Below are 8862 nucleotides of genomic sequence, written 5' to 3' on the forward strand. Positions count from 1 at the left end.
CAAACCTTAGTCAGAAGATGCAGTCTGGACATGTTAGCACAGCTGTGAGACCTGGCTCTGGCAACTGTAAATCCCGGTTTGTAATGCAGAATGGATGCTCAAGCATGGGTTTGGAAATACTGAGTGCACAAGCGTAAGTCAGGTTTACAGTGCAGTGGAGACATATCCTTAGAGATCACAGCTCCTTAACAATACTTGCTAGGATTTGGACTTCTTAATTTAGTTTGGAGTAGACTACTATCAGGCAAATAGGATCAGTATAAGCCCCATCACATTTTCCCATACCTCTTCCCCTTCCACACAATGTCAGGGTTATTCAGATACATTGTTTCCTTTTGTTTAGATAAACTCTTTCTAAGCTATTATATTGAAATATCAGCATCTCTATTCTCATGCAAACGTAAAACGAGGTGGAGTCAATAATGAGATAGAGTCGATACGGCTGAGTTTAATATTTGCAATATTAAAAGCAATAAAAATTGTACAACTAAACCAGTTGTAAAAGTGTTTCATGTGATACTGGATGACTAAAGTTCATACTAGTTGAAGTACCATGTAGATAATGTGCATTTAAGCAGAAGTAGATAATAATTAACAATGAAATACTTTGCAGATGTCTAACATGTTGCATTTGAAGAGCTCAAGACAAAGGTGGGAATGTATTAGGGACCTCATTTTACACATAAAAGATTAGGAGCTGCAGTTCAAAATTATATAAAGTCTTGTCTGCATGAAAAAGTTTCATCTGTTTAACTTAAGGTACAATTTCATTTTAAATTGATTCAGTTAAACCAGGGCAAATCCCTGTTTAGAACTGCCTTATTTCAGATTATTTTAAATTGATTATTAATTGATTTAAATTGAAGCAAAGAAAACGACTCTTAAAACCAAAATAGGAGTATTCATACAGAGATGTGCACTGGTTAACCTAAACTGGTTTAAAATATATTTAAATTAAACTGATGTACCTTTCTCTGATAGACAATAATTTTGTATTATTTAAGGAGGGACATTACATACAGAGGCAAATTTTAAACAATACAAATCTTTCTATTTATTTTGCCTGTAATTTTCTATATTCTCCTGAATACTCTATGTGCCTGAATAAATTGGTTTTTTTTATTCTTTTGCAAGCTATTTGTCTTCTGAGGGAGTGTGCAGGGAGCTCTTACTCTTGAGCCTGATGCTTCGTACTCCTTATATGGGCATAGGGGCGCAGAACCCAGTGCACACTGACTGGTGGACATGGGAGGAGACCAGCAGCTCTGTATCCCATGCTCACCCCATCCTTGCAAAGTCCTGGATCTTATGTGCATCAACTGTGTGTGACCAGGTCCTCAAAGAGGGCAGTGGGGCCAGGAGCATTTCCATGTTATGTGCTCCCTTGGATTTCTCAGTGGAAATCTGCTCAAGTCAATACTGCTGTAAGCAGAGATAACTCCTCTTCTTCACTTCAGTGGTGGTTTTGGTAATGGGCAATGGTGTGAGGACACACCGGGCCCCTACATGGGGAGGGGGAAAGGCCCAACCCAGGCTGCAACCCCCATGGGTATGTGTGTGGGAGGGGGCCCATGTTACAGGTTTGTACTGGGCCTGAAAAAATTATGCTTAGTCCCTGAAGACACAGGACCTAGCAGAACTATAGTGTCAATGGGAGAGAGGACCAGGGCAAGAGTACTGACCCAACATCCATAGAATTGGACTCTGGTTTTCCAGGGGATTTCAGGTCTCCGCTGGATGTCCAAGCCACCCTTCTCACCCCTCAGGAGGCCTGAAATCTTGGTAGCTGAGTGCAAAGGAAATTCAATGGGATTTCCAATGGAGTATTTTCCCTCTCCTATGGCAAAATCCACAAGAGAGTACAACTAGGCCACCTGTCCATAAAAATATCACAATTTTGCCATGGAAATTAAAGTTACACTGTCAACTTCAAATGCACTCTTCTGTATGATTTTTTTTAGGTGTTCTTATTATTGTTATAAGTAATGCCGAAGATGCCTGTAACTGAATGGAGTAGAGGAAAACAAAATGTTTTTCTCTGGCTTTGTTGTTGTTTTTGTTTTACATTGTGATTTGACATTGATATGTGTCTAAACAATCAGTTTCCCCTGTTGATTGTGTGCACCAAAAAGGAAAAGACAAACATGTTAAGAATATAAAAACTGGAGTCTACAATCACAAGAACTGGCCAAAGAACACAGAAAAAGGAGAAACCACTTTTAGATTTTATAGACTTTCTGAGTATAAAACATTCCCAATTTTGCATCACCAGCCCAGGGAAAACTCCCACTGAAGATAAGGGGCTTTTTGCCAGAATCAGAACTGAAAATGACCTGATTAGATCTCCCTAGTGCATGCATCTCTTTGGAGGGGTGAGCATCTTTGTCCAGAATGGAATGGAATCTATTTTAAAAAACACTATTTTATACTGGTCCTTTAATTGTGTTTAAATGAAATGAAAATTGTATGAAAGGAATAGTATGATCAGAATTTAGTGTACATTATAATGCTTAAGTACCTGGATTGAAGATGTTGCTATGCATTCCTTAAATTTAAAAGCTGAATGAACTGGAAAATTAGTTAATGTATTTCACTGCAAATCAACTGGGCGTTCGTGTAGTTTCTTGTTTGGGGCATTCCAAGTTAAAAAATGAATGCCACAACCTTGGTCACATTTTTTTGATTTACTTCTGCAGCAAAAAATTATAGATAACATTGATCTAACTAAAATTCTTGGCACCATAAGTCGAGAGACCATTTAGCAGTTAAAAATTAAACCAGGAGACTCTTGAGTTATGCTGCATATACTAGTATAGGGCCCAGAGCCAGGAATATGTGGGTAGGGGTTAGTAGAGGGTAGCCCCTCGTGTACCTTACAGCGAGTAGGAACAGTTCTAAGTTATGATGCCCACCCCCTACCCTGTCTGTCTAAGGGCTGTTATGCTTTTTAAATTATGTTAGGGGCTGCTGTAAATTATGCTACCGGCCTCTGGAGCAGCACAAAATAGCAGGGCGCAGAGGAGGTGCAAAGCTGTCTTAAAATCCCCTCCCCCTGGGCTACACTTTCTGTGTTATGCCTCTTTGAGAATCTCAGATAGAATCTCAACCTCTATTTCTTTGTCTTTTCTACACATCACTCTTTAAAATATAATGAAATATGTGTACACTAATACAGAAGCCTCTAACTGTTCAACTTCATGCCTGATATCGAATGCTTGGTTTTAACAGAGAACATATTTTTGTGGTCGTCCTTTCACCCAAAGCATGGACATACTGGGTCTGACCCCAAGCCCATTGAAGTCAATGGAAAGACTTCCATTGACTTCAGTGGGCTTGGGATCAGACCCATTCTGAGCTGTGATTCAATACGCCTGGGACTGGAGTGTAGGGAAGTTACATTATGGTACCCTTGGAACAATATATCAGTTGACTGATTCATTCCAGCCCATTCCTAACTAGAATTCTGACGACTGAGTTAGTTCCCCCCCCCCCCCCCCGTTAAGTATACTCCTTTCATTATCCTATTTGCATTTTAAAACATCAATCCTTTTTTAGCCTTTAATCTTTGTTTAATACTATATTCTGTCAGCCATGGATTTATTTTGGGCTTTTTGTGTTATTTTTGGAAAAGAGAAGATGTCAAACCCAAATTAGGTTTAGTAGCAATGCCTTTGCATAACTGCCCTATTAGTAGCTCTATACAAAGCTATTAATAGCAGGGCCCGGCCTGCAGCTTCCACCTCTAAATTGTTACTGAGTAGTGCAACAATAAATGGAAATAATAGGCAGTATATTAGTTATTCCACCTCAGAAGAGAATGCATGAGCTTTATGAAGATTTATGAGATGCTGAGTAATGTAATATTTATTGGTTGCCAGATGGTTGTGTTGCTCTTTTACTTCTCCAGACTCTCAAGAGATTTTAAAACAAGTAGATTTATTTGTTGCAATTTATTTGTCAGTGTACCAATATCTTGACAAGTTACCCAGGACAGTTATATGTGACAGACTGAGAACATTGTCTCAGGATCCTTTAGAGAAGTGGTAGGACAGGTGGGGTTGGAAGAGGTGCAGTTTTTGTAAACGAAGTATGACCTTGCAGTATGAACACTGGAATCTTGATTATCTCTTGGGCAAAGGTCTGACTAATGTTCCCATATATAAATATCTTAATCAGTATCTTAAATGCAAATGAGCCTGCCTAAGTTTGTAAACATTCCACACAAAAGGAGATAGGACTCAGGTTGAGATAAACTCCCAGAAGTCAGGAAATTCCAAAAGTTAAGGTTAAACTCTCAAGCTAACTCATCCCTCCTTATGCTTATGCTTTAAAACGGGGACTTTTTATTTCCTCTAATATTATGTTTCAGATATATATAGATATATAAATAAAACAAATAACATAAATCATTCTGAAAGCCTGCTCTTCAGCTGGTGTAAGCTCCACTGATCAACTGAAAAGGTCAGAACCGCAGCTGTTGATCTGTTATATTGACCAGCTGAACATCTAACTCACAATATAAAGTAGAATTTCATTATCTTGTATTTCAAAACTTTATCACACTAATTCCTTTTGTGTTGACATTTTCATTGCTTTACTGCTATACAAACTTTCACCCACACAGCTTGAACATTTTCATTGCTTTACCTCTATACAAACTTGCACCCACACAGCCTGAACCTGAGCTCTGTATTATGGCAAAGCTCCCTCGCAGTTCTGCTTGAGTTGAGATACTGTGGTGTAGGCTCACAGAATCTGATCCAGAACATTTCACATGAATACAAAAGAGCAATTTAGAAAAAAAACCAACCCCCCCAGATATTATTTCTGTAAAAAGAGACACCTTAAAAATGACACTATAGATTAGCTTGGTTTTAGCTCCTGCAATTCATAAACTCACACTCCAGAGCTCTGAGAAAGTGCTCTTCCATGCCCTAATAATCTCCCACTCCTCAATTACTGGGCATTTGCTTCAATAGTCAAGCATTAAGATCTTGGTTAAGCAGCTATTTGAGCACATGCCTAACTTTGAGGATGCAAGTAGTTCTACAAAAGCAATGGACTTTACTCATATGTTACATATATGCTTAAGTAGTTTGCTAAATTGGGGATGAAGGTGGTGGGGAGTGTAAAAAACTTCAAACAAAAGAGTAGTTTCAGTGGTTGGTACTGCAAATCAGTACCCCAGATTTTGCAAGGAGAGTCTGCACACCTCCTCAGGCAAGATTCCTATTGATTACACTGAAAAAGAGCAACATTAGAAAGCTGAATGCTGCAAGGCTTGGTCTACCCTTACCTCCGCGATTCAGCAGCAGTCGATGGGAGTTACGCAAAGAACTTGTGTAACTCCCGTCAACTGCTGTGCGTCTCTTCTGCACGCCATCTTCACTGCACTGCGCCGACGGGAACCACGTTCCCATTGACACAGCACTATGCCACTTGTGAGGGTGGATTAATAACGTTGACTTCTGGATCGACTGAGCAGATCTTCACTGATCACTCAGTCGATCCAGATAAGTCGATCTGACGGCAGCGACTTTGCTGCCGTCAATGTAGACATAGCTTAAGCTAAAAACCAAGCAAATATATGCTTTTACCTCTACCCTATAAGACTGTCGATCACAATTCTATAAAGTGAAAATGTGAGACACTAGAGAGCTCTACTATTAACTTTTGATAATTTCAGTGACAATCCTGCAGATAGATTAATGTGGGCCCAAGAGCTTTAGGATGGCAATGAAGTAACAAGAAAGACAGAAAGAAAGAAAGAAAGAGAGCAAATGTAAATGTTCTAAAATACAATTTAAATAATACATTTCCAAAAGCCAAGCTCAAGAAGTCATTTAATTTCCTAAGTGAGCTAGAACAACCTCTTCAATTCTCAATACCAGTTGAGTTTTGAAAGGGATATTAGAGCGATTACATCAAACCGAGCTATGATTCTTCCATTTTGCTGAAATGAATGAATGCAATTTGTATCCAGAATGTTGTGGCACGTTAAGCTTCAAAGATTGTTGGCAAAGTACTTAGCGTCATACATGGAGGCTTTGTGCTTCAACCCAGTGGGCCAGATTCACCCCTAGTGTCACTTTATTAACTTAAATGGAATTACAACAGCATGAATGGGGCCCTTTTTGTTTTTGGCAAATTGTGGATCTGATTCTACAAACCCTTAGTCAGATGAAGAGTCCTTTCTGACATGAGTATATGGGGTTACTTACATGAGCAAAGACTGCTGTTGAGAATAAGGATTTGCAGGATCAAATCTTATAACATTAGGAACCTGATCCCACAATCTGAATTGTGACAGAGTAAACAGTACAAATCAGGCCCTTGAAATAATATATTTATAACAAAATAAAACAAAAAAACAAAGACAACAAGGAGGAGTTTATGTTTTAAATCTGCTGGAAGAGCAATTTAGCAGAGCACAAACAATCCAGGAAGTTTTTGGAGAGTGTCGCAGACAATTTCCTGGTGCAAGTGCTGGAGCAGCCAACTAGGGGCCATGCTTCTCTTGACCTGCTGCTCACAAACAGGGAAGATTTGGTAGGGGAAGTAGAAGTGGGTGGCAACCTAAGCAGCAGTGACCATGAGATGGTCGAGTCCAGGATCCTGACAAAAGGAAGAAAGGAGAACAACAGGATACGAACCATGGACTTCAGAAAAGCGGACTTTGACTCCCTCAGGGAACTGATGGGCAGGATTCCCTGGGAGGCTAATATGAGGGGGAAAGGAACCCAAGAGAGCTGGCTGTATTTTAAAGAGACCTTATTGAGGGCACAGGAGCAAACCATCCCAATGTGCAGAAAGAATAGCAAATATGGTAGGCGTCCAGCTTGGCTTACCAAAGATGTCCTTGGCGAACTTAAACGCAAAAAAGAAGCTTACAAGAAGCGGAAGCTTGGTCAGATGACTAGGGAGGATTATAAAACACTGCTTGAACATGCAGGAATGAAATCAGGAAGGCCAAAGCACAATTGGAGTTGCAGCTAGCAAGGGACGTGAAGGGGAACAAGAAGGGTTTCTACAGGCATGTTGCCAACAAGAGGAAGATTAGGGAAAGTGTGGGCCCTTTAGAGAATGAGGGAGGCAATCTAGTGACGGAGGATGTGGAGAAAGCTGAGGTACTCAATGCCTTTTTTGCCTCTGTCTTCACAGACAAGATCAGCTCCCAGACTGCTGTACTGGGTGGCACAGAATGGGAAGGAGGCGAACATCCCGCAGTGCTGAAGAAACAGGTTCAAGACTATTTAGAAGGATTGGACATTCACAAGTCCATGGGGCTGGATGCAATGCACCCAAGGGTGCTGAGGGAGTTGGCTGATGTGATTTCAGAGCCATTGGCTATTATCTTTGAAAGCTCGTGGCAACAGGGGGAGGTCCCCGAGGACTGGAAAAAAGCAAATATAGTGCCCATCTTCAAAAAAGGGAGGAAAGAGGATCCAGGGAACTACAGACCGGTCAGCCTCACTTCAATCCCTGGAAAAATCATGGAGCAGGTCCTTAAGGAATCCATTTTAAGGCACTTGGAAGAGAGGAAGGTGATCAGGAACAGTCAACACAGATTCACCAAGGGAAAGTCATGCCTGACCAACCTGATTGCTTTCTATGATAAGGTGACTGGCTCTGTGGATGTAGGGAAGGCGGTGGATGTGATATACCTTGACTTTAGCAAAGCTTTTGATACTGTCTCTCACAGTATTCTTATCAGCAAGTTAAAGAAGTATGGGTTGGATGAATGGACTATAAAATGGATAGAGAACTGGCTAGAGCATAGGGCTCAACGAGTAGTGATCAATGGCTCCATGTCTAGCTGGCAACCGGTCACAAGCGGAGTTCCCCAGCGGTCGGTCCTGGGGCCGGTTTTGTTCAACATCTTTATTAATGATCTGGAGGATGGGGTAGATTGCACCCTCAGCAAGTTTGCAGACGACACTAAGCTGGGGGGAGTGGTAGATACCCTGCAAGGTAGGGATAGGATACAGAGTGACCTAAACAAACTGGAGGATTGGGCGAAAAGAAATCTAATGAGGTTCAACAAAGAAAAGTGCAGAGTCCTCCACTTAGGAAGGAAGAATCCCATGCACAGCTATAGACTGGGGACCGACGAGCTAGGCAGCAGCTCTGCAGAAAAGGACCTGGGGGTAACAGTGGATAAAAAGCTGGATATGAGTCAGCAGTGTGCCCTGGTTGTCAAGAAGGCTAATAGCATTTTGGGCTGCATTAGGAGGGGCATTGCCAGCAGGTCACGGGAAGTGATTATTCCCCTCTATTCGGCATTGGTGAGGCCGCATTTAGAGTAGCGTGTCCAGTTTTGGGCCCCCCACTACAAAAAGGATGTGGACAAGTTGGAGAGAGTCCAGCGGAGGGCAACAAAAATGATTAGGGGGCTGGAGCACAGGACTTACGAGGAGAGGCTGAGGGAACTGGGCTTGTTTAGTCTGCAAAAGAGAAGAATGAGGGGGGATTTGATAGCGGCCTTTAACTACCTGAAAGGGAGTTCCAGGGAGGATGGGGCTAGGCTCTTCTCGGTGGTGGCAGATGACAGAACAAGGAGCAACGGTCTCAAGTTGCAGGGCAGGAGGTCTAGGTTGGACATTAGGAAAAAGTTTTTCACTAGGAGGGTGGTGAAGCACTGGAATTGGCTACCTAGAGAGGTGTTGGAATCTCCATCTTTAGAGGTTTTTAAGCTGAGGCTTGACAAAGCCCTGGCTGGGATGATATAGCTGAAGTTAGTCCTGCTTTGAGCAGGGGGTTGGACTAGATGACCTCCTGAGGTCCCTTCCAACTCTAATATTCTATGATTCTAAATGTAAAAGACTAGCAAGAGATTGGGCCATAAAAGATGACTTCTTAAGG

This window comes from Emydura macquarii, unplaced genomic scaffold (genome assembly GCF_026122565.2).
Source record: "Emydura macquarii macquarii isolate MOO-44397 ecotype Brisbane River unplaced genomic scaffold, CSIRO-AGI_Emac_v2 contig_2171, whole genome shotgun sequence".
In the NCBI taxonomy this organism is placed as follows: Eukaryota; Metazoa; Chordata; order Testudines; family Chelidae; genus Emydura; species Emydura macquarii.